At 40.7% G+C, this 26,774-nt stretch overlaps 1 long non-coding RNA gene across 1 annotated transcript in view; it reads left to right on the top strand.

Annotated features, from left to right (window-relative positions):
- LOC309861115 overlaps nt 1–18,103 on the top strand; it is a 19,068-nt gene extending 965 nt beyond the window's left edge. Inside the window, exon 2 of the long non-coding RNA XR_014309758.1 lies at nt 17,773–18,103. This is a non-coding gene — a long non-coding RNA (uncharacterized lncRNA). The remainder of the gene's footprint in view (nt 1–17,772) is intronic.
- Nucleotides 18,104–26,774: the final 8,671 nt, after the last annotated feature.

The raw sequence follows: 26,774 nt of genomic DNA on the forward strand, positions 1-26,774 counted from the left end.
CCTTGCCATTGCTTCTACCTGGAATTTCCATCTCTCTTGCCCAGTGCTTCCTCCCTGAATGATTTCTCAGTCTTTGTCCCATCATTGCAGTAATTGTATGTCAGACGGAGAACATTTCTCTGATGTCCCCAAAATATGGCAGGAGGGAGAGATTCACGACCGAGTACACACAGAATAGACAGAGCAACAATCTGAAAAGAACTAAGATATTTGTCTATTTTATATCTTTTACTTACTCATGTAATATAATGATCACTTAACACTGAACAATCATCCCAAGAAACAGAACATCTCTAACCACTTATATCTCCTCGTGCGTTCCTATTTACTCTAGCTCTGTCCCCAGCCCCTGGGTGACAATGTCATGCAATATGTGTTTATGATTCTTTTATTTGTGGTGTTATCACTTATATACGCATGCCTAAACAATATATTGCTTAGTTTTCTTGAAGCTTTATTTAAGGGGTGTTCTATGGGTCCTTAATATTTAATCTTTTTTTGAAGATTTTATTTATTTATTTGACAGACAGAGATCACAAGTAGGCAGAGAGCAGGCAAAGAGAGAGGGGGAAGCAGGCTCCCTGCTGAGCAGAGAGCCGATGCGGGGCTCGATCCCAGGACCTTGAGATCATGACCCGAGCCAAAGGTTGAGGCTTAACCCACTGAGCCACCCAGGCACCCCAATATTTAGTCTTAACACTACACTAAAAGATTTATTCCTCTCTATATAACTATGGTTCATGCTTTTCGATGCTGTGTAAGTCAACTTATTTATCAGTTCTCTGTCAACGCCTATCCTCTCTGTTTTGCAGTTATGAAGACCTCTGCTGGGAGCATATGTCTACATGTCTTCTGCACATTTTTGCAGAATGACTCTTTGGTATAGTGTTAGGAGTGGAAATGCTGAGTCCTAAGGCACATGGATGTGCCATTTTATGATTTGGCTGTATTGTTTCTTCAAAGTGATTGTATTGATATACATTCCCAGCAGCCACGTTTCAGAGAGTCTATCAATCAACATTCTCACCAGTACCCAATTTTTCCTGACTTTTGAAAATTTGCAGTCAAACTAATTAACACTGTCATCTTGTAGTGCACAGAGGTGCATTTGTCTCATTAGTAGTTAATGTGCAGTATTTTCTCTATTTTTTGCCCAAATATATTTCTTTTTTTTTTTTTTGAGAAAGTTCTATTCATGTCATGCTGATATTTTTTCTCTTTTTCCTAGTGATTTCTGGAATCTTTAAAATCTTTCCTTCCATTGATCCTTTTTTGGTTACATTTGTGCAAATTATCTTCTTTAGATTTGTGGATATTTTTAGACTTTTTTTTGTATTTGATTACATAAAAAAAAACTTTACACTTTTCTAGAGGCAAAGGTATCACACTGGTCCATCTGTTTTATACAGCTGTCATCTTGGTATCTTATTTTTTTTTAATATAAGCTTTTAAAAATTTATTTATTTTCAGCATAACAGTATCATTATTTTTTCACCACACCCAGTGCCCCATGCAATCCGTGCCCTCTATAATACCCACCACCTGGTACCCCGACCTCCCACCCTCCTGCCACTTCAAACCCCTCAGATTGTTTTTCAGAGTCCATAGTCTCTCATGATTCACCTCCCCTTCCAATTTACCCCAACCCCCTTCTCTCTAACTCCCCATGTCCTCCATGCTTTTTGTTATGCTCCACAAATAAGTGAAATTATATGATAATTGACTCTCTCTGCTTGACTGATTTCACTCAGCATCATCTCTTCCAGTCCCATCCATGTTGCTACAAAAGTTGGGTATTCGTCCTTTCTGATGGAGGCATAATACTCCATAGTGTATATGGACCACATCTTCCTTATCCATTCGTCCGTTGAAGGACATCTTGGTTCTTTCCACAGTTGGGTGACCGTGGCCATTGCTGCTATAAACATTGGGGTACAGATGGCCCTTCTTTTCACTACATCTGTTTCTTTGGGGTAAATACCCAGGAGTGCAATGGCAGGGTCATAGGGAAGTTCTATTTTTAATTTCTTGAGGAATCTCCACACTGTTCTCCAAAGAGGCTGCACTAACTTGCATTCCCACCAACAGGGTAAAGAGAGTTCCCCTTTCTCCACATCCTCTCCAACACATGTTGTTTCCTGTCTTGCTAATTTTGGCCATTCTAACTGGTGTAAGGCGATATCTCAATGTAGTTTTAATTTGAATCTCCCTGATGGCTAGTGATGATGAACATTTTTTCATGTGTCTGATAGCCATTTGTATGTCTTTATTGGAGAAGTGTCTGTCCATATCTTGGTATTTTTATACAGGTTTCATCTCCTTTAAGAAATCTTTCCCTAAGAACAGCTATGTTCTCTTCTTCAGTTCCCATTGAAATTTAGGTCCTAAGTCCATCAGGAGTTGATTATCATAGGTGAAGTAAGTAGAGATTCAGTATCCTCTATCCATATGGAGAACCGGTTTGTCAGCTCTGTTTACTAGATGGTGCCTTCTATACCCACTGACATCCCATGTATGTCTCCCAAGCAACAGAATTCCACACATGCCTGAGTCCCATCCAAGACTGTTCCTTTCTGTGGGCCAGTTAGTCTACCCCTGTGCCAGCATCCAATTGTCTTAGATACTATAGCATGGAAATAAATCTTACAGCTCCTCTTGTAGATCCTTATAGATATAGATCCTCCTATGTTCTTCTTCTTCTAGAGATATTTTGTTATTTTTCCTCCTGACCCGCCATATAAATCTTAGAATCTAGGTACCTTGTTCCCTTTTTTGTGTCCACTTCCCTGGTATCTTACCAAATTTCCCCAGAGCACCTCCTGGTAGTGAGAGTTGTTTGTGAGTTATTCCCATAACCTGCCAGGGAAATCTATGCCCAAGTGGGATGATGGGGCAGCCAGCAATAGGGGCCCTAAAAATGAAAGAAATGGAAAGACAGAGAGAAGTTATAGTTTTTTTTTCTTTCTGATGGGAAATACTTCTCAGTCACTGAAAGCTTTGGAAGCTTGTTCACAACCTTCGTCCCTGTCCCCAGGGCTTGCCTGGGAGTCTTGGCTAGATGACCTCACAGGAGTTATCTGAGACCTGTCTTTCATGGTCCCTGGTGTTTCTCTGCCTCCCTCTGCTCCCTGAGCCACTGAATGCATAAGATCATCATGTTTCTTTTCCCAGAACTGCTTGTTCTGCAGAGAAACAGTAGTTTCACTTTCGTGTCCTGTAAATATGGGCCTGCAACTCTCAGCCAAGCTTTCCTTAGGGGGGCCTCAAATCAGAGGCTGTCATCCTTTCTGTTGTTTTCACACTTTCCCGGGCAGGACAGAGGCTCAGGGCAGTGACCTCAGGAGCACTCAGTGCCTGCATTTCTCAAGGAGGACAGGTCTGTGGAGTGTTCCTATATCAGGGGCTCCTGGTATACTCCACTAGACTCTGAATTTTCTCTTGTGTTAGTGGAAATATTTGTGATACCCGACATCAGAAGCCCCTTTTTTTCTTGGAGCTGATGAGTGAACAAATTATGTATGTGAAATGATGGGAAGAACTTGAAGAACTGAGCTTTGAACTTGCAGAACTGAGCAGTTAAGTTTGGCAAGTAGAGAGCAAAGATTCCATTGAGTTCCTTGTGCCATTCTCTTTGCAGAGGAGAGAACTATTGTCTGAAGAGATCTCTTCTCCTTCCTTTTTAAAAAGCTGAGGGACACCTGGGTGGCTTTGTTGTTAAGCATCTGCTCAGGTCATGATCCCAGAGTCCTGGGACTGAGCCCTGCATTGGGCTCCCTGCTCAGCAGGAAGGCTGCTTTTTCCACTCCCACTCCCCCTGCTTGTGCCGCCTCTACCACTGTGTTTCTGTCAGATAAATAAATAAAATCTTAAAAAAATAAAAAATAAAAATGTGAACATTGTACAAAAATTTAAAATAAGCAGAATTTTTACTAGGTGACTATGATTGGAAACTAAATTATGTTGTAATGTGAATCAGTCCTTCACTACCATAGTGCTGTTTAAAACTCCGAGTTTTTGTAGCCATAGCAATATAAAATAATCCTTAGTTGGGCATTATTTTTGTCCATTCAGGCCCTAACAAATTCGACAGACTGCATGGCTTATGAACAGAAATTTACTTCTCATACTTCTGGAGGTTAGAAAAACCCAGTTAAAAGTACCTGTAGATTATATAGTTAGAGCTCATTTCCAAGGTGGGCATTTCTTCCTGTCACCTCACATATTAGAAGGGGCAAACTAGCTCTGTAGGGATCTTCTGGTGATGACCAGTTTGGAAAAGGACAACAGCATTTGCCATTCTTAGTCTCTTAGAGTCTAAGTAGGATATAGGACATTGGCAGTTTCTGGGGTAACTTGGAACTGGGAAAGTATGTCTGGAACACCAGCTGGACCTCTGGTAGATTAGGGACTAGGGGTGGGTTTTCAGAGACAAGAGGTCTAACAGACCTCAGACAATGTATAACAATGCACATGTCTATCTGCATAGGAGAAACAGTCCCTATTGCTGGACACCAACTCCATCCTTTACAGATGATGTCAGTGAGGTGGACTCTTGTGTTGTGCTTTATGTCCATTGATGATGCAGATGTTTATTACACCTTCCTAGAATAAAGCAGCATATATATATTTTTCCCATCACCCTTTCCCTATGATGATAAGATGGGGGGAAATATGGGGCTCGGTCTGCATTGGGTTCACTCACAAATATTCTTTTTCTTTTTTTTTTGTAAATATATATATACATATACACACACACATACATACATATATACAGATGTATATATGTATACACACACACACACACACACACACACTCACACACACTCTATCTGTATCCATTCATCTGTCAATGGACATCTAGTCTCTTTTCATAGTTTGACTATTGTGGACACTGCTGCTATAAACGTTGGAGTGTAAGCGCCCCTTGGGATCACTACATTTGTATCTTCAGGGTAAATACCCAGGAGTGCAAAAGCTGGGTCTATTTTTAATTTTTTGAGGAACCTCCATATTGTTTTCCAGTGTGGCTACACCAGCTTATATTCCTACCAATAGTGGAAGAGGGTTCTTTTCTTGTGTCTGTTGGCCCTTCTGGATGTATTCTTTGGAGAAATGTCTGTTTGTGTCTTCTGCCCATTTCTTGACTGGATTATTTTGGTTTTTTTGGGTGTTGAGTTTGGTAAGTTCTTTATGAATCTTGGATTCTAGCCCTTTTTCTGATAAGACATTTGCAAATACCTTCCCCCATTATTTTGGTTGTCTTTTTGTCTTGTTAACTGTTTACCTTGCTGTGCATAAGCTTTTTATCTTTATGAAGTCCCAATAGTTCATCTTTGCCTTTCTTTCCCTTGCCTTTGGAGATATGTCTAGGAAGAAGTTGCTGCAGTTGAGTCAAAGAGGTTGCTGTCTGTGTTTTCTAAGATTTTGAAGGATTGCTGTCTCACAGTTTGGTCTTTCATCCATTATGAGTTTCTTTTTATGCATTGTGTAGAAAATGGTCCAGTTTGATTTTTCTGCATGTGGCTGTTCAATTTTCCCAACACCATTTGTTGAAAAGACTTGCTTCTTTGGATATTCTTTCCTCCATTGTCAAAGCTTAGTTGACCATAGAGCTGAGAGTCCCTTAATGGGTTCTCTATTCTGTTCCATTGATCTATGTGTCATCTGTTTTTGTACCAGCACCATACTGTCTTGATGATTACAGCCTTGTAATATGGCTTATTAGGCTGGAATTTTGATGTCTCCAGCTTTGGTTTTCTTCCTTAACATTCCTCTGGCTATTTGGGATCTTTTCTGTTTCATACAAATTTTAGAATTATTTGTTCCAGCTCTGTGAAAATGTTGATGGTGTTTTGATAGGTGCCACTTCCTGACGGTGCATGGGAGAAGAATGAGGCACAAACAACTCAGATGCAAGAGAAAGGGAGCAGGGGACAACAGTAGAAAAGACTGTTGTCCCAAACAACTCCTCAGTCCTGCTTTTATTGGATAGAAATGGTAATCAACAGAAGAGCCGAAGAAGGCCAAACATTAGTCATATGCCTTGTAGATAAACAAGAAGGAAGGCAAAATATGTCTGGACAAACAGTATAAAGTTTATAGTTGAGCAAGCACATTCAAAGGACTTATCCAACTAGCCACAGGCACTCTTGGGGAGGGATGGGGGTGGGAGGGAAGGGGAAATAACGGAAAAATGAAGCAGGCCGCTTTCCTCCTTGAGCGGGCGCAGCGTTCTCAGCTGCTTGGCATCCCTGAGGCAGGTGGTGTTCCTCCCTGAACAGGCTGGGCATCCCCCGCTGCTCAGCTTCAAGGCTGTATATCTGTCCTCTCCCCCAGAGGCCTGTTGCCAGTATGTGTTTTTCTTAAGACTATATCTAAACATGCTTGATAACTAGTAAAATTTCTCATGGGTTATATTTTAAGTAATACATTGTTCTGAGGGACAGTTGCAGATAGGGATTGCCCTGAGTGTGTAGATTGCTCTGGGTAGCATAGATATTTTAATATCTGTTCTTCCAATCCATGAGGATGCAACATTCTTCCATTTCATTTTTAAAAATTTGTTATGTTAGTCACCATATAGTACTTCATTAGTTTTTGATGTAGTGTTCCATGATTCATTATTTGCATACAACACCCAGTGCTCATTGCAACACATGCCCTCCTTAATACCCATCATTGGGCTAACCCATCTCCCTGCCCCCAAACCCTCAGTTTGTTTCCCAGAGTACATAGTCTTCATGGTTCATCTCCCCCTCTGATTCCCAACCCTTCAGTTTTCCCTTCCTTCTCCTGATGTCCCCTATTCCATTCCTTATTTTCTGCATGAGGAACCATATGATAAATGCCGTTCTCTGCTTGACTAATTTCACTTAGCATAATCCATGTCAATGCAAATGGTGGATATTCATCCCTTCTGATGGCTGAGTAATATTTCATTGGGTATATGAACAACATCTTCTTTATTCATTCATTTGTTGAAGGGCATCTTGGCTCCTTCCACAGTTTTCTATTTCTTTGTGTCTTTCTCAATTTCTTTCATGAGTGTTCTATAGTTTTCTGAGTACAGATCCTTTGCCTCTTTGGTTAGGTTTATTTCTGGGTATCTTATGGTTTTTGGTATAATGTAAATGGGATCAACTCCTTATTTTTTACACATTGTTAGTGTATAGAAATGCAACCAATTTCTGTGCATTGATTTAGTATCCTGACATGTTGTTCAATTGCTGTATGAGTTCTAGTAATTTGGGGGCAGAGTCTTTTGGGTTTTCCACATAGAGTATAATGTCATCTGCAAAGAATGAGAGTGTGACTTCTCCTTGTCAACTTGAATGTCTTTCATTTCTTTTTGTTGTCCAATTGGTGCGGCTAGGACTCCTAATACTAAGCTGAAAGATAGTGGTGATAGTGGATATCTCTGGCACGTTCATGACCTTAGGGGAATAGTATTTGCTGTTGGCTTTTCGTATATGGCTTTTAGGATATTAAGGTATGTTCCCTCTCTCCCTACACTGTGAAGAGTTTAATCGAGAAAGGATGCTATGCTTTGTCAAATGGCTTTTTGGCATCAAATGAGAGGATCATATGTTTCTTGTCTTTTCCTTTATTAATATGGTGTGTCATGTTAATTGATTTTCAAATGTTGAACCACCCCTGCATCCCAAGAATAAACCCCACCTGGTTGTGGTGAATAATCCTTTTAATGTACTGTTGGATCCTATTGGCTAGGATACTCTCACTGAATATGTTGGCATCCATGTTTATTAGGGATATTGGTCTGTAATTCTCCTTTTTGGTGGGGTCTTTGGTTTTGGGATCAAGGTAATGCTGAACACATAGAAAGAGTCTGAAAGTTTTCCTTTTTTTTTCTTTCAAAGAAAATTTCTATTTTTGGAACAGTTTCAGGAGAATAGGTATTACTTCTCCCTTAAATGTTTGGTAGAAATACCCTGGGAAGACATCTGGCCCTGGGCTCTTGGTTTTTTTTTGGGAGATTTTTGATTATTGCTTCAATTTCGTTGCTTGTTATGGGTCTGTTCAGGTTTTTTATTTCTCCCTGGTTCACTTTTGGTAGTTTATACTTCTCTAAGAATGTATCCATTTCTTCCAGGTTGCCTAATTTGTTGGCATATATTTGCTCATAATATGTTCCTATAATTGTTTGTATTTCTCTGGTGTTGGTTGTGATCTCTCCTCCTTCATTCATATTTTTATTAATTTGGGTCCTTTCTCTTTTCTTTTGGATAAGTCTGGTCAGGAGTTTATCAATCTTATTAATTCTCTCAAAGAATCAGCTCCTAGTTTCATTGACCTGTCTTACTGTTCTTCTGGTTTCTATTTCATTGATTTCTGTTCTAATCTTTATGGTTTCTCTTCTTCTGTTGAGTTTAGGTTTTATTTGCTGTTCTTTCTCCAGCTCTTTTAAGTGTAAGATTAAGTTGCATATTTAGGACTTTTCTTATTTCTTGAAAAAAGCTTGTATTGTTATGTATTTCCCTCTTAGGACCATCTTTGCTGTATCCCAAAGATTTTGAACAGTTCTGTTTTCATTTTCTTTGTTTCCATGAATTTTTTAAAATTCTTCAGTTTCCTGTTTGACCCATTCATTCTTTTTTTTTTTTAAGGTTTTATTTACTTATTTGACAGAGATCACAAGTAGGCAGAGAGGCAGGCACAGGGGTGTGGAGGTGGAGCAGGCTCCCTGCTGAGCAGAGACCCTGATGTGGGGCTCAATCTCACGACCCTGAGATCATGATCTGAGCCAAATGCAGAGGCTTTAACCCACTGAGCCACCCGGGTGCCCCAATCCATTCATTCTTTAGTAGGATGTTCTTTTACCTCCATGTATTTGTGTTCTTTCCAAAATTCCTCTTGTGATTGATTTCCAGTTTCAAAGCACTGTGGTTTAAAAATATTCAGGGAATGATCCCAACCTTTTGTTACTGGTTGACCTGATTTGTCACCCAAGATGTGATCTATTCTGGAGAATGTTCCATGTGTACTCAAGAAGAATGTGTATTCTGTTGCTTTGGGATGGAATGTTCTTAATATATCTGTGAAGTCCACCTGGCCTAATGTGTCATTCAACACCCCTGTTTCCTTGTTGATCTTTTGCTGAAATGATCTGTCCATTGCAGCAAATGAGGTGTTAATGCCCCCTACTATTGGGGCACCTGGCTTAAAGGTGCCCCAATAGTAGGGGACTGCTGCTCTGCTTTTGGCTTAGGTCATGATCCCAGGGTCCTAGCATTGAGCCCCACATTGGGCTCTTTGCTCAGTGGGAAGCCTGCTTCCTCCTCTCTCTCTGCCTACTTGTGATCTCTGTCTTTCAAATAAATAAATAAAATCTTTTAAAAGTTCCCTACTATTATTTTCTTATTATTCATGTGTTTCTTTAATTTTGTTATTAATTTGCTTATATAATTGACTGATCCCAAGTTAGGGACAAAAATATTTACAATTGTTAGGTCTTCTTGTTGGATAGACCCTTTAAGTATGATACAGAGCTCTTCCTCATCTTTTATTACAGTCTTTGGTTTAAAATCTAATTTGATATAAGAATTGCCAGCCCAGCTTTCTTCTGATGTTCATTAGTATGATAAATGGTTTTTTACACCTCACGTTCTTTTTTTTTAAACTATTTTAAAATTTATTTTCAGTGTAACAGAATTCATTGTTTTTGCACCACACCCAGTGCTCCATGCAATGCGTGCTCTCCATAATACCCACAACCTGGCTCCCCTAACCTCCCACCCCCTGCCCCTTCAAAACCCTCATGTTGTTTTTCAGAGTCCATAGTCTCTCATAGTTCATGTTTCCCTCCAATTTTCCTCAACTCCCTTCTCCTCTCCATCTCCCCATGTCCTCTGTGTTATTCCTTATGCTCCACAAATAAGTGAAACCATATGATAATTGACTCTCTCTGCTTGACTTATTTCACTTAGCATAATCTCTTCCAGTCCCATCCATGTTGCTACAAAAGTTGGGTATTCATCCTTTCTGATGGAGGCATAATACTCCATAGTGTATATGGACCACATCTTCCTTATCCATTCATCTATTGAAGGGCATCTTGGTTCTTTCCACAGTTTGACAATTGTCGCCCTTGCTGCTATAAACATTGGGGTACAGATGGCCCTTCTTTTCATTATATCTGTATCTTTGGGGTAAATACCCAGTAGTGCAATTGCAGGGTCATAGGGAAGCTCTATTTTTAATTTCATGAGGAATCTCCACACTGTTTTCCAAAGTGGCTGCACCAATTTGCATTCCTACCAACAGTGTAAGAGGGTTTCCCTTTCTTCACATCCTCCCCAACACGTATTGTTTACTGTCTTGTTAATTGTGGTCATTCTAACTGGTGTAAGGTGGTATCTCAATGTGGTTTTAATTTGAATCTCCCTGATTAAACCTCACTTTCAATCTGGAGGTGTCTTTGGGTCTAAAATGAATCTCTTGTGGACAGCATTTGATAGGTTTTACTTAAATTTTTTTTTAATTTTTATTAACATATAACGTATTATTAGCCCCAGGGATACAGGTCCATGGATCGCCAGGTTTACACACTTCACAGTGGTCACCATAGCACATGCCCTCCCCAATATCCATAACCCAACCACCCTCTCCCTCCCCTTACCCCAGTAACCCTCAGTTTGTTTTGTAAGATTAAGAGTCTCTTATGGTTTCTCCCTCCTGTTCCCATCTTGTTTCATTTTTTCCTTCCTTACTCCCCAACCCCCCACATTGCCTCTGAAATTCTTCATATTAGGGAGATCATATGATAATTGCTTTTCTTTGATTGATTTATTTCACTCAGCATAACACCCTCTAGTTCCATCCACATCGTTGCAAAAGGCAAGATTTCATTTCTTTTGACAGCTGCATAGTATTTCATTGTATATATAAACCACCTCTTCTTTATCCAGTCATCTGTTGATGGACATCTAGGTTCATTCCATAGTTTGATTACTGTGGACATTGCTGCTATAAACATTCAGGTGTATGTGCCCCTTCGGATCACTACATTTCTATGTGTAGGGTAAATACCCAGTAGTGCGATTGCTGGGTCATAGGGTAGCTCTATTTTCAACTTTTTGAGGAAACTCCATGCTGTTTTCCAGAGTGGTTGCACCAGCTTGCATTCCCACCAACAGTGTAGGAGGTTTCCCTTTTCTCCAAATCCTCGCCAGCATCTGTTGTTTCCTGACTTGTTAATTTTAACTATTCTGACGTGTGAGGTGGTAACTTACTGTGGTTTTGATTTGTATTTCCCTGATGCCAAGTGATATGGAGCACTTTTTCATATGTCTGTTGGCCATCTGGATGTCTTCTTTGCAGAAATGTCTTTATTCTTCTGCCCATTTCTTGAGTGGATTATTTGTTCTTTGGGTGTTGAGTTTGATAAGTTCTTTATAGATTTTGGATACTAGCCCTTTATCTGATATGTTGTTTTCAAATATCTTCTCCCATTCTGTCAGTTCTCTTTTGGTTTTGTTGACTATTTCCTTTGCTGTGCAAAAGCTTTTGATCTTGATGAAATCCCCAAAGCTCATTTTTGCTCTTGCTTCCCTTGCCTTTGGCGATGTTCCTAGGAGGACGTTGCTGCGGCTGAGGTCGAAGAGGTTGCTGCTTGTGTTCTCCTCAAGGATCTTGATGGATTCCGTTCTCACATTGAGGACCTTCATCCATTTTGAGTCTATTTTCATGTGTGGTATACAGAAATGGACCAATTTCATTTTTCTGCATGTGGCTGTCCAATTTTCCCAACACCATTTATTGAAGAGGCTATCTTTTTTCCATTGGACATTCTTTCCTGCTTTGTTGAAGATTAGTTGACCATAGAGTTGAGGGTCTATTTCTGGGCTCTCTATTATGTTCCATCGATCTATGTGTCTGTTTTTGTGCCAGTACCATACTGTCTTGATGATGACAGCGTTGTAATAGAGCTTGAAGTCTGGAATTGTGATGCCACCAACTTTGGCTTTCTTTTTCAATATTCCTCTGGCTATTCGAGGTCTTTTCTGTTCCATATAAATTTTAGGATTATTTGTTCCATTTCTTTGAAAAAAAAAGGATGGTATTTTGATAGGAATTGCATTAAATGTGTAGATTGCTTTAGGTAGCATAGACATTTTCACAATATTTGTTCTTCCAACCTAGGAGCATGGAACATTTTTCCATTTCTTTGTGTCTTCTTCAATTTCTTTCATGAGTACTTTATAGTTTTCTGAGTATAGGTTCTTAGCTTCTTTGGTTAGGTTTATTCCTAGGTATCTTCTAGTTTTGGGTGCAATTGTAAATGGGATTGACTCCTTAATTTCTTTCTTCTGTCTTGTTGTTGGTGTAGAGAAGTGCGACTGATTTCTGCGCACTGATTTTATCTCCTGATACTTTACTGAATTCCTGTACAAGTTCTAGCAGTTTTGGAGTGGAGTCTTTTGGGTTTTCCACATATAGTATCATATCATCTGTGAAGAGTGATAGTTTGACTTTTTTTTTACCCATTTGGATGCCTTTAATTTTTTTTTTTTTGTTTTGTTTTCTGAGGCTAGGACTTCTAGTACTATGTTGAATAGCAGTGGTAATAATGGACATCCCTGCCGTGTTCCTGACCTTAGTGGAAAGCTTTCCGTTTTTCTCCATTGAGAATGATATTTGTGGTGGGTTTTTCATAGATGGCTTTGATAGTATTGAGGTATGTGCCCCCTATCCCTGCACTTTGAAGAGTTTTGATCAGGAAGGGATGCTGTACTTTGTCAAATGCTTTTTCAGCATTTATTGAGAGTATCATATGGTTCTTGTTCTTTATTAATGTGTTGTATCACATTGATTGATTTGCAGATGTTGAACCAACCTTGCAGCCCTGGAATAAATCCCACTTAGTCATGGTGAATAATCCTTTTAATGTACTGTTGAATCCTATTGGCTAGTATTTTGGTGAGAATTTTTGCATCTGTGTTCATCAAGGATATTGGTCTGTAGTTCTCTTTTTTGATGGGATCCTTGTCTGGTTTTGGGATCAAGGTGATGCTGGCCTCATAAAATGAGTTTGGAAGTTTTCCTTCCATTTCTATTTTTTGGAACAGTTTCAGGAGAATAGGACTTAGTTCTTTTTTAAATGTTTGGTAGAATTCCCCTGGGAAGCCGTCTGGCCCTGGGCTTTTGTTTGTTTGGAGATTTTTTTTTTTTAAAGATTTTATTTATTTATTTGACAGGCAGAGATTACAAGTAGGCTGAGAGGCAGGCAGAGAGACAGGAGCAAGCAGGCTCCCCGCTGAGCAGAGAGCCTGATGTGGGGCTGTATCCCAGGACCCGGGGATTATGATCTGAGCCGAAGGCAGAGGTTTTAACCCACTGAGCCACCCAGGCGCCCCTTGTTTGGAGATTTTTGATGACTGTTTCAATCTCCTTACTGGTTATGGGTCTGTTCAGGCTTTCTATTTCTTCCTGGTTCAGTTGTGGTAGTTTATATGTCACTAGGAATGCATCCATTTCTTCCAGATTGTCAAATTTGTTAGCGTAGAGCTGCTCATAGTATGTTCTTATAATTGTCTGTATTTCTTTAGTGTTGGTTGTGATCTCTCCTCTTTCATTCATGATTTTATTTATTTGGGTCCTTTCTCTTTTCTTTTGGATAAGTCTGGTCAGGGGTTGATCAATCTTATTAATTCTTTCAAAGAACCAGCTCCTAGTTTCGTTGATTTGTTCTATTGTTTTTTGGGTTTCTATTTCATTGATTTCTGCTCTGATCTTTATGATTTCTCTTCTTCTGCTGGGTTTAGGGCTTCTTTCTTGTTCTTTCTCCAGCTCCTTTAGGTGTAGGGTTAGGTTGTGTACTTGAGAACTTTCTTGTTTCTTGAGAAAGGCTTATACTGCTATATATTTTCCTCTCAGGACTGCCTTTGCTGTGTCCCACAGATTTTGGACCATTGTGTTTTCATTATCATTTGTTTCCATGAATTTTTTCAATTCTTCTTTAATTTCCTGGTTGACCCATTCATTCTTTAGAAGGATGTTGTTTAGTCTCCATGTATTTGGGTTCTTTCCAAATTTCCTCTTGTGATTGAGTTCTAGCTTCAGAGCATTGTGGTCTGAAAATATGCAGGGAATTATCCCAGTCTTTTGTTACTGATTGAGACCTGATATAGGACCGAGGATGTAAACTATTCTGGGGAATGTTCCATGTGCATTAGAGACGAATGTGTATGCTGTTGCTTTGGGATGAAATGTTCTGAATATATCTGTGCTGTCCATTTGGTCCAGTGTGTCCTTTATGGCCTTTATTTCCTTGTTGATCTTTTGCTTTGATGATCTATCCATTTCAGTGAGGGGGAGTGTTAAAGTCTCCTACTATTATTGTATTATTGTTGATGTGTTTCTTAGATTTTGTTATTAATTGCTTTATATAGTTGGCTGCTCCCACATTAGGGGCATAGATATTTAAAATTGTTAGATCTTCTTGTTGGACAGATCCTTTGAGTATGATATGTGTCCTTCCTCATCTCTTATTATAGTCTTTGGCTTAAAATCTAATTGATCTGATATAAGGATTGCCACCCCTGCTTTCTTCTGATGTCCATTAGCATGGTAAATTCTTTTCCACCCCCTCACTTTAAATCTGGAGGTGTCATCAGGTCTAAAATGAGTTTCTTGTAGGCAACATATAGATGGGTTTTTTTTTTTTTAAGATTTTATTTATTTATTTGACAGAGAGAAATCACAAGTAGTTGGAGAGGCAGGCAGAGAGAGAGAGAGAGGAGGAAACAGGCTCTCTGCTGAGCAGAGAGCCCCATGCGGGACTCAATCCCAGGACCCTGAGATCATGACCTGAGCCAAAGGCAGCGGCTTAACCCACTGAGCCACCCAGGCGCCCAGATGGGTTTTGTTTTTTTATCTATTCTGTTACCCTGTGTCTTTTGATTGGGGCATTTAGTCCATTAACATTCAAGGTAACTATTGAGAGATATGAATTTTGTGCCATTGTATTGCCTTTAAGGTGACTGTTCCTGTATATTGTCTCTGTTCCTTTCTGATCTACTACTTTTAGGCTTTCTCTTTGCTTAGAGGATCCCTTTCAATATTTCCTGTAGAGCTGGTTTGGTGTTTGGAAATTCTTTCAGTTTTTGTTTGTCCTGGAAGCTTTTTTTTTAATGTATTTATTTGACAGAGAGAAATCACAAGTAGATGGAGAGGCAAGCAGAGAGAGAGAGGGAAGCAGGCTCCCTGCTGAGCAGAGAGCCCGATGCGGGACTCGATCCCAGAACCCCTAGATCATGACCTGAGTTGAAGTCAGCGGCTTAACCCACTAAGCCACCCAGGCGCCCCGTCCTGGAAGCTTTTTATCTCTATTTCTATTTTCAAAATGATAGCCTAGCTGGATATAGTATTCTTGGCTGCATATTTTTCTTGTTTAGTGCTCTGAATACATCATGCCAGCTCTTTCTAGCCTGCTAGGTCTCTGTGGTTAAGTCTTCTGCCAATCTAATATTTTTACCATTGTATGTTACAGACTTCTTGTCCCGGGCTGCTTTCAGGATTTTCTCTTTGTCACTAAGACTTGTAAATTTTACTATTAGGTGATGGGGTGTGGACCTATTCTTGTTGATTTTGAGGGGGGTTCTCTGTACCTCCTGGATTTTGATGCTTGTTCCCTTTGCCATGTTGGGGAAATTCTCTCCAATAATTCTCTCCAATATACCTTGTGCTCCCCTCTGTCTTTCTTCTTCTTCTCTTATCCCAATTATTCTAATGTTTCATCTCTGGTGTCACTTATCTCTTGAATTCTCCCCTGTGGTCCAGTATCTGTTTGTCCCTCTTTTGGTCAGCTTCATTATTCTCTATCATTTGATCTTCAATATCACTAATTCTTTCTTCTGCCTCATTTATCCTAGCAGTGAGAGCCTCCATTTTTGATTGCACCTCATTAATAGCTTTTTTGATTTCAACTTGGTTAGATTTTAGTTCTTTTATTTCTCCAGAAAGGGCTTTTATGTCTCCCGAGAGGGTTTCTCTAATATCTTCCATGCCTATTTTGAGCCTGGCTAGAACCTTGAGAATCGTCATTCTGAACTCTAGATCTGACATATTAGCAATGTCTGTATTTATTAAGTCCCTAGCTTTTGGTACTGCCTCTTGTTCTTTTTTTTTTTTTTTTTGTGGTGAATTTTTCCCCCTTGTCATTTTGTCCAGATAAGAGTATATGAAGGAACAAGTTAAATACTAAAAGGGTGGCAAAGACCCCAGGAAAATATGCTTTAACCAAATCAGAAGAGACCCCGAATCGTGTGGAGGAGAAAGGGTATAAAAAGAGGTTCAGAGAAAAAAAAAGAAACAATTAAAAAAAGAAAACAAATAAAGAAAAAATATAAAAAAGAAATATATATATTAAATAAACTAGTTAAAAACATTTAAAAAAGGGTAAAAGTTAAGAAAAATTTAGCAGCAGAAGAAAAAAAATTGAAAAAAAAAAAACCCCACTCCATATTAAATTAACAGCAAGACTAATGAATCATGGGGGGAAAGCCATGTGTTCAGTGCTTTGCTTTCTCCTTCTCTGGAATTCCGCTGCTCTCCTTGGTATTGAACCTGCACTCCTTGGTAGATGAACTTGGTCCTGGCTGGATTTCTCGATTTTCTGGGGGAGGGGCCTGTTGTAGTGATTCTCAAGTGTCTTTGCCCCAGGCAGAATTGCACTGCTTTTACCAGGGGCCGGGTTGAGTAATCCGCTCGGGTTTGCTTTTGGGAGCTTTTGTTCCCAGAGGACAGGAATGAAAATGGCAGCCTCCCAGTCTCTGACCCAGAGGATCCGAGAACTTGGGGCCCCACTCCTCAGTGCGCCCTCAGAGAATAGTGCCCAATAATACCCGTCTCCCTGGCCTCCAGCCACGCACCGAGCTCACCCAGGCTGTGACCGGTTTAAGGTAACCCCGAGCTGAGAGCTCACTCCTTGGCTTTGTCTCTGTAGCTGGCTTCCCCGTTCTAATACCTGTAAGCTCTGTGACAGTCAGACATCCCCGATCCTTCTGTAACCCTGCGGGACCTGGGGCCACGCTGACCCCACGTAGGCTGCACCCCGGTTTAGCCTCTGGAGCAATGTCCCTCAGTGGAACAGACTTTTAAAAGTCCTGATTTAGTGCTCCGTTGCTCTACCGCTTGCTTTGGATTCACTTCTCTGCCAGTCCTACCTTTCAGAAAGTGGTTGATTTTCTGTTTCTAGAATTGCTGTTCTTCTACTCTTCGATCTCCCATTGGATTTGTAGGTGTTTTCAATGTTTAGATAAGCTATCTAGCTGATCTCCTGCTACGTGATGTAGTCTCAGCCTGCTACTTCTCTGCCATCTTGACTTCTCTCCCCTGTTATGTTTTAATTTTAATGATGACTTGCTGGCCCCCAAGATTAAGGAGGTAGGTGAGAAATTCCACTTTGTTAGAATCAAGGTGGACAATGATTTATACAATGAAGGGAAAAACAACGATGTCCTTCAAAAAGGACAGAGTTTTTCAGTAGATATGAGACAATTGCCTAGCTACCCTCAGCAATATCAGAGTGCCTGAGCTATGCTTTTCCTTGGCTTCCAACCTTGACATAAATGACTGATTTCCTAAACCTGGTGAAGACTCTGCTGAAGGAAACCCTGTTCATAAACACTATACCTTGTGTTGATTTTGCCTAATTTGTCTGATGCTTTCATTGAAATGAAGAAAGCTTTACTCAATTGAGAAGCTCTGGCTGGATGCTCTGACATCACTGACTTTCACTTTCTTCCACATCAGGGCCTGCTTCCATGACTCTGATTTGCCCCAGCAGAAGAAGTGCTTGAATCTTTATTTTAGCTTGGATGTGAAGTCAGTCAAAGGGATTTCCAGGAAGTGGACATATCTGTGAAAAATATCAAGAGTTTCACCAGTCCTTGAATCTCTGGTTATTCCTGGAGAATAACTACATAACAGTCAAGGCCATGAAGTGTGCTGAAGGTCATTGCTTGGTGAACGAAGGCCTCCAAACCATTCTCTTTCAGTTTTTGAAAATATACTTTCTACATCTGCAATTCATTTGAAATCATGTATACAGTGGCCAGTGATGCTATAATACTCTCACATGAGACTTTAGAGAGTCAATGGTGTGGTAATCTGAGAAAAGCTAAGAAGTGTTCCTTCTCTACACACTGAAGCTTACCAATTGGCAGTTTGGTGAGCTTGTTATGGTTAAGAGCTTTGGCTCACAATCCAGTTGTCTTCATTTATTCACTTTCTTACCTGTTTATTCAGCATTAATTGAATAGTCACAATTACGTGAAGATCTAGGGCTCCTTCAGCAGACCTCAGCCATTGCCTGAGTACTTTCCAAATGTGTAGTATGGATACTGCAGCAAATAAAACAAACCAAGTCCATGCTCACATGAACCTTCCTATTAGGGGGGAAATACAAGAAATAGTGGAGAAATGAAAAGGTGACATGGAGTCCAGGAGTGGTGGTGCTATGAAGAAGAATAAAGAAGTATAAGCAGAGAGGGAGGCCTCTCTGAGGACTTGACCATTGAGAAGAGACACAAAATATGCATATGTAGGATTAGTGTCCCTGGTGGAGGGAACAGCAAATTCTAAGGTCATTAAAAATGCAAGGAGCTTGCCACGTCCATGATTACCTGGGGGGCCCCTGGGTTGCAATATACAGTAGTGTGCACAATGGGAGAGTGTTAGGAAAGGAAGGCTTACAAATAATCATGGACCAGTGATGTAGAATACTGGAGGGCCTGGTAATTTCTTGAGAAGTTATTCTAATTATGATGAAACCACTGAAGGGAGGCTTTGGAAGGAGTTTGGCAGATAGATGATCAAGGAGTCTGACTAGATAAGCCTAAAGAACCTAACATGCCTATTTAGTTGTTCAGTGAGAGAAGGCACAGGATTGGTTGAGTGAGAGACAGAGGGTGTGAAAAGAGCCTGGACTCCAGATGTATTTTGAATATAGTCCTGCCAAGGTTTGTTGACCTGCTGGGGGAAGATAAGGGAGGGGAATCATATGCTGGATTTGTCCTGAGCATCTGAATGAAGAGAATTGCCTATCAAGGAGTTAGGGAAGGCTCTAAGAGAGTAGCCCTGATGCTAAGGGTGAAGCAGGGGAGTCAAGAATCAGGAACTCAGAAATGGAACTATGAGACTTGAGGTGTCTGTTTGAATTCGGAAAGGAGATGCTGTGTGTGATGAGGGAGCAGGAGGCTGGCTGAGGACAAAGCAAAAACTGGCACCTTGCACCCCCTCTCCACCTGCTCCCCTCAGTAATGTGTGTGACACTCCTCAGGCACCCCTGACTGCCAGCAAGAAACAAATAGTTAACTTGCAGAAATCACAATCCTGCAGGACAGGAGTTTCCCTTGGTTTACCAATGTCCTGGAGATTTACAACAAAGAAGCTATCTTAACAATAGCACAATTTCCAGAGGCAAATAACTCAGTTCCTCAAGCCCTAAATAAAGTTAAATTTCTTCTAAACCCAAATCTCACTAACAAAGATGCTTGATAGCAGAAATGTGAATGGCTTGCCAAAAGACAACATTGATCAAGCAGAAAGACCTCCAGTATCCCTGCACCTTGTAGGCCCTCTTTAGCATATGAAAGCTTGGTTGAAACCTCCCTTTTCCCTCACCTTCCCCCAGCCGCAGGGTACATAACCTGCAATCCCTCACAACCCCGGGCAGCAGCTCTTTCTGCCCACGGGTCCTGTCCCCATGCTTTAATAAACCACCATTTTGCACCAAAGATGTCTCAAGAATTCTTTCTTGGTCATTGGCTCCAGACCTCAGCCCATCGAACCTTACCTAGGTTCTAGAACTTCATCATGTGCACAGGTGGATATTTGTCTGAGGGTGAGCAGAGAGCATGGCTGTGCACCTTTCAAGATGTCTAACTTAAGGCATATCACTCAAAAGCATTTCCTTTTACCCTCAAAATAGGGATTGAATCACTCACTAAGGGACCTTGTGGGGATACAAAGTCCTAAGGCAATTTAACGTTTACTAAAAGAAGTATGGGACAGTGAAAGTGCTCCATGGAGACACTGGAACTATTAGGAGGCACAACATAGGTAAATTAACTTAGGACAAAGAAATTTGTCATCACAAACCTTCTCTCCAGGGAACATCTGGGTCGATTTGTTAACTGCCCCACCACCCCAAATTGGTATCCACTTTACCAGCAACATTCTGGACAAGACATTTCTTTCTTAATTGAATTGCCTTAGGAGTTGTCAAAAATTGTTTAATTGTATGTAGGTCAATTTCTGTCAACTCTATTCTGTTCCATTGTTGTGTATATCTATCCTTTCTTCCATACCACAATGTCCCAATTATGCTGATTTTCTAGGAAGTCTTAGAATCCTAAAAAAGGATTTTAGGAAGTAGTGAAACAATTTTGTGTGATACTAGATTTCCATTTGTTCGAACCCATAGAATGGACACCAAGAGTGAACCCTAATGTAAACTACTGGCTTTGAGTGATAATGGTGTGTCAGTGTAGGTTCATGGATTTTAACAAAGGACCCACTCTCTGGGGAATGTTCATAGTGGAGGAGGCTGGGCCTGTCTGTGTGGATGAGGGGATCTATGGGAAGCCTCAGTTCTTTGCACTCAAGTTTGCTTTGGTCCAAAAACTGCTCTAAAAATAAAGTCTTTAAAAAATGCAAAAACAACAATAAAAAAAGAATGGGGTAAGAATAAGGTGTGTGGCTTCAAACTTTATTCCTATAAATTTCATAATTGCTTTTTTCTTATGTTTCTCTTGTTTTTCCTATGTATTTTTGAAATTAGCTTGTCTATATCTCTGAATGAAGCTTTTGGGATTTTGGTTGGGATTCTTTTCAATCTATAGATCTAATTGGGGAAAACTGCCCTCATCACATTAGTGATGCTTTCAATCTATGAACACACTTTGTATTTTCTTGTATTTGAAACTTCTTATTTTCCTACATCACATTTTGTAGTTTTCAGTGTATAGCTCCCGCTTATATTTTGTTGTTTTTACCTAAGTATTTCATTTATTTGTTTTGATGTAATTTTACTGAAAAAAATTTAATTTTAATTTTTCATTACCAGAACACAGGGTTACTTTTGTAAAGTGGACTTCCTTTTTGTGACATTTCACTGATTATTAGTTGAGGAGGTTTTTTTTTTTTTTACGTGTTTTTTTTTTTTTTTTAAGATTTTATTTATTCTTCAGAGAGAGAGGGAGAGAGAGCAAGCACAGGCAGATAGAATGGCAGGCAGAGGCTGAGGGATAAGCAGGCTCCCCGCTGAGCAAGGAGCCCGATGTGGGAATCAATCCCAGGACGCTGGGATCATGACCTGAGCCTAAGGCAGCTGCTCAACCAACTGAGCCACCTAGGCGTCCCTAGTTGAGGAGTTTTTTATGGATGTGTTAAGATATTGTATTTTAAAATTTTATTTATTTATTTGACAGAGAGAGAGAGACATCAAAAGTAGGCAGAGAGGCAGGCAGAGTGAGAGGGGGAAGCAGAATTCTTGCTGAGCACAGAGCTGGATGTGGGAGAGGGAGAGACTCCATCCCAGGATCCTGAGATCATGACCTGAGCCAAAGGCAGAGGCTTAACACACTAAGCCACCCAGGCACCCCGTGTTGAGATTTTTTGGTGAAAAACATGTCTCCTTTGGACAGGGGGAGTTTTGTTTTTTTTCTTTCCAGTAAGTATACCTTTCTTTTAGTCTTATTGCACAAAGTGAGATCTCAAGTAGCATGTAGTATAGATTGCTGAGAGAGGATATCCTTGTCTTGTTCTTGCTATTAGGAGAAAGCAATTAGTCTTTTAATAACATGATTAAAAATGATATTAGCTGTAGGGTTTTTGTTAGTTTATTTGTTAAAAAGAATCGTGTTCATTAGCTTAAGGAAGTTCTATTATTAGCTTATAAAAGTTTTTTTTAAGATTTATTTACTTTTTAAGATTTTATTTATTTATTTGACAGAGAGAGAGATCACAAGTAGGCAGAGAGGCAGGCAGAAAGAGAGGCGGAAGCAGACTCCCTGCTGAGCTGAATGCTCTATGCGGGGCTCAATCCCAGGACCCTGAGATCATGACCTGGGCCGAAGGCAGAGGCTCAACCCACTGAGCCACCCAGGCACCCAAGACTTATTTATTTTTAGAGAGATAGAGTTTGTGAAGCAGACTCCATGTTGAGAGGGGAGCCTGATGAGGGCTTAATCCCAGGACACTGAGATCATGACCTCGACCAAAATCAAGAGCCAGATGCTCAACCAATTAGCCACCCGCACCATCTCTGAAAGTTTTTTTTTTTTTTTAATAGTAAATGAATGGTAAGTATTACTGAAATGTTTTCCTGCATCTATTGAGATTGTTACTGGTTATTTCTCATTGCATCTTATTGCAATCCTATGTGTTAGAGTGATTAAATTTTTTTTTTTTCCTACTGTTCACAGAGCTTTGATTCCTGGAGAGAATCTCACTTGGTTGTGACGTATCAGCCTTGTCACATATTGCTGTGACTGCATTGCCAACATTTGTGAATACTGCCATGCTTATATCCACGAAGGTTGCTTCCTTAGTCTTCTAATTGCTTGTAATTGTGTTTTATTTTCTTGGTTTGGTACTGAGGTGTACTGGCTTCATGAAATGAGTCAGAAGGTGTGCCTTCCTCTTCTGGAAGACCTTTATAGAATTAGTACTATTTCTTTTTTAAATGTTTGGTGGAATTTACTAGTAAAAATATAGACCTGGAATTTTTCCTTCCTTCTGCCTTCCCTCCTTCTTTCATTCCTTCCTTCTTTTTATCCTTCCGTCCTTCTCTCTTCTTTTTGGGAAACATTTTAGTTAATAGTAAGGATTGGTTAGACTGTCTCCTTTGGTAGTTTGTGTCTCTCAAAGAATTAGTATATTTTGTGAAAGTTGTTAAATTTGTGAACATAGAGCTCTTAGTATTCCTTATTATCCTTTTAATGTCCATGGGAACAGGATTGATGTCCCACATTTCATTTATTCTGTTGATAATTTAGTCTTGTCTCTTTGTTTTGCTCAGTCTGACTAGCAGCTTATCAGATTTATTGATCACTTGAAACAGCTCACTTCCTCATGTTGATTTGTAAATTTGTAAACCGTAACATTAGCTATCGTGTTATTTTACTTTCCAGTATACAATATAATGATTCAAATATTCCACAGACTATCGAGGGCTCCTTGTGATAAGTGCACTCCTTAATCCCCATCACATACTTAACCTGTCTCCTGAGTACAGCAGGAAACTAGGGGCTTGGCATGCATTAGCTGCAGTGGCGGGGCCCTGGTGGGGTCCAGTGGTGGCAATGAGCAGGGCAGTCATGGCTGAGCATGCAGAGGCTGGGGTGGAGTGAGGTAGCCTCTTGGGGTGTATAGCAGCTAGACAGGACACATGTGGCATATCTATATTTGCATGGAGCTGTCAATCCTAGGCCAGTTCCCCAATGGTTGGTGGGAGCACAGTTGCTTTAGAGGCACTGGCCAGGGGCTTGGTGTTTGGCAGCAGCAGTGGCCAGGGGCACACTACATGTGTGTAGTGTCTAGGTGGGGTGCACGTGGCACTAGCAGTACTTGCACTAGCCCTGGTGGTGCACACTGGCAGCAGGTGAGGGAGCAAGTGTCTGTGCAGGGCCTCCTGTAATACAGGTGGCTCCGTGCCTATGCTGAGGGGCAGGGGAAAAAATGGCACTTGTCAGCTCCTTTGTTCCTGGAGGAGTCCACCCACAGTCTCTCAAATCCTGACAAAGACATCTTCCTCCTGTTTACCCCAGGCTTTGTACAAACTATGCATTCTGTGTTCCCTCTCTGCTGGCTGTTGTCTCTTTAAAGGTGGGGACCCATCTTTCACTGGCCCTCCAGGCTTACCCAGTGATGAGCCAGCTGAGTTTTAAAGCTGCAGGCTCCAAGTCCTGCTGGTTGTACAAACTTTTGGAATTCAGTCCATCTGGTTTTTGCGGCGCTGTGTTATGGAGACTTGTTTTCCCTTGTGTGGGCTCCCTGGAGTTTCCCCTCCCCACATGGCTACAACAGACTCTCCATAGTTAATCCTAGAGAGGAGGCCATATGCAAAATAGAAGGAAGGGCAGAGATGCAGTCAAGAACAAAACTCCCAGTGTCCTTAACCACAAAGTGGAAGGACACCACAAACACAGAGAAGGAAGAGAAACAGAGCCCACATCAGGCACACCAGACATGGGGTCCTGGCATGAGGAAGATGAGTACCCATAACATTTGCTTTGAAGCCAAAGGGGCTTAAGTGTAGGAGTTTTTATAATCAGTGGTTCTTAACAACAGGTACTTGAAAAGTCATCAGACTCAGCTCTGGGTGAGCCAAAGGTCATAGGAAACTGGCCCCAGATCTTCAAGAAACAGCATAAACAAACGACACTGTTGAGATACAGTTAGATGCAGAGGTCTCAAAAGTCTCCTGGGGTGCACAGGAAGGAGATTTATTTACTAATCTCAGAATGTGCACTGGAGGGCCAAGCATCTTTAGGAGACTTCTCCAAGAGCAAAGGAGCTGCTGAGTGCCACTTCTCTCTCCACTGCCACCTAGTTACCAGAACACCTGCAGGACCAGCATGAGCCCTTTCTACAGAGCTTGCTAGCATTACATGAACCACCTCCACATTCTGGAGTGTACCTCCCATATCCAACATGTCTCATTTGTGCAGGAGTCCCTCCAAAGTATCTCCAGAGGGATCTAATCCTTCATGTAACCCTGGTAGGGGTCAGGGACCAACACCTACCTTAGCACTGCGAACCCCACCTCCATGTATTCCAGTGGACTTGTTTCCGTCAATCCGCCCCACCTAGCAGAAGTCCCTCGAAAGCAGTTCCTGATTTCCCTCATTCTGCAAGCAGCTCCAGCTGTGTCCTGCTCCACTCCAGAGTGACTTTTAGTCCATAGATAAGGGGAGATAAACACACATACGAGTTTAATTACAGTCATAGCAGTGGGCGAGGGACAGATGTCTGTTCTGCCTTCCAGTCCAGCCCACTAAGAAAAACCTCACTGGAGGCTGCACAAGGGGAAGCCTTGTATTGGGGGGTCACTACAACCTTAAGACAAACTGTGGGCAGACATCTGGCCTGACTGCAGACTACCCACAACTAAAGCCTCAGGGACAACTTAAGGAGAGTATTCTGCTGTTTGGTGTGACAATAGTCCTGCCAAGTGGACTGTGAGCAGGCATCTGCTCTGACTCAAATACAAACCCAGAGAGCCTCCAAAAGCCCCCTTAAGAGAACAGGTACTATAGAGAAAGCAAATGGGGCCAGAGCAGTCAGCTGGAATGAAAGCAAATCCATTTAAATCATATTAAGTAGGACACACAGAACACACATGACACACTACAGATGCACCTGTTTCTGGTGAGCAGGAGACATTGGACTATGGTGCATTACAGGACCTCTTCTTCTTAAAGACACTGCTTATAAGGTCAGGAGAACTAGCTGACTTTTCTACTGCATAGAATCATACACAGAGGGTTAGACAAAATAAGGAGAAGGAAAATATATACCAAATGAAAGCCAGGACAAGATAACAGTAAAGGAGCTAACTGAAATGGAGTTAAGAAATACACTTGATAGATAATTCAAGGTAATGATCATAAATATAATGCTGACATTGAGAAGAGTAGAAGATCTCATACAGTGACAAGATAGAAAGAAAGAGTAGAGGGACTCATGGGTTGCTCAGTCAGTTAAGAATCTGACTTTGGCTTAGGTCATGATCTCAAGGTCTTAGCCCTGCATCAGGTTCTCCACTTGGAGGATAGTTTCTTCTCTCTCTCCCTTTGCCTCGCCCCCTCCTGTGCTTCCTCTCTCTCTCTGTCAAAGAAATAAATAATTAAAAAAAAATAAAGAGTAGAAGATCTCACTCAGTGACCAGACAAAAAGAGAAAATATGAAATAAAAACCAGTAAGACATGAAGAACTCAATAACTTTTATTAAAAATTTACTAGAGTGAAGATAAAATAGAGTAGAAATAATAGAAGAACAGACCAATGGCCCAGAAGACAGAGTAATAAAAAGGAACCAGGAAGAAGAGAAAAAAGAAAAGAGAGTGGCAAAAAATGGGAATTAATTGATTAAGGAAACTTGGTGACATAATAAATGTAATAAGATTCCCATTGAGGGATCCCAGAGGGAGAAGAGAGATTTAAAAAATTATTTTAAATCAACTTTTGGGACTTCATCAAGATCAAAAGCTTCTGCACAGCAAAGGAAACAGGCAACAAAACAAAACAAACAAAACAACAAAACAAAGAGGCAACCCACAGAATGGGAGAAGATATTTGCAAATGACACAATAGACAAAGGGTTGATATCCAACATGTATAAAGAACTTCTTAAGCTCCACACCCCAAAACCAGATAATCAAGTCAAAAAATGTCCAGAAGACATGAACAGACACTTCTCCAATGAAGACATACAAATGTCTAGGAGACACATGAAAAAAATGTTCATCCTCATTAGCCATCAGTGAAATTCAAATCAAAACCACACTGAGATACCATCTTACATCAGTTAGAACAGCCAAAATTCACAAGGCAAGAAACAGCAAATGTTGGATAGGATGTGGAGAAAGGGGAACTCTCTTACACTGTAGGTGGGGATGCAAGTTGGTGCAGCTACTTTGGAATACAGTGTGAAGGTTCCTCAAAAAATTCAAAATAGAGCTATCTTATGACCAGGCAATTGAACTGCTGGGTATTTACCCCAAAGATACAGCTATAGTGAAAAGAAG

Source organism: Mustela nivalis, assembly GCF_964662115.1.
Source record: "Mustela nivalis genome assembly, chromosome: 3".
Taxonomy (NCBI): Eukaryota; Metazoa; Chordata; class Mammalia; order Carnivora; family Mustelidae; genus Mustela; species Mustela nivalis.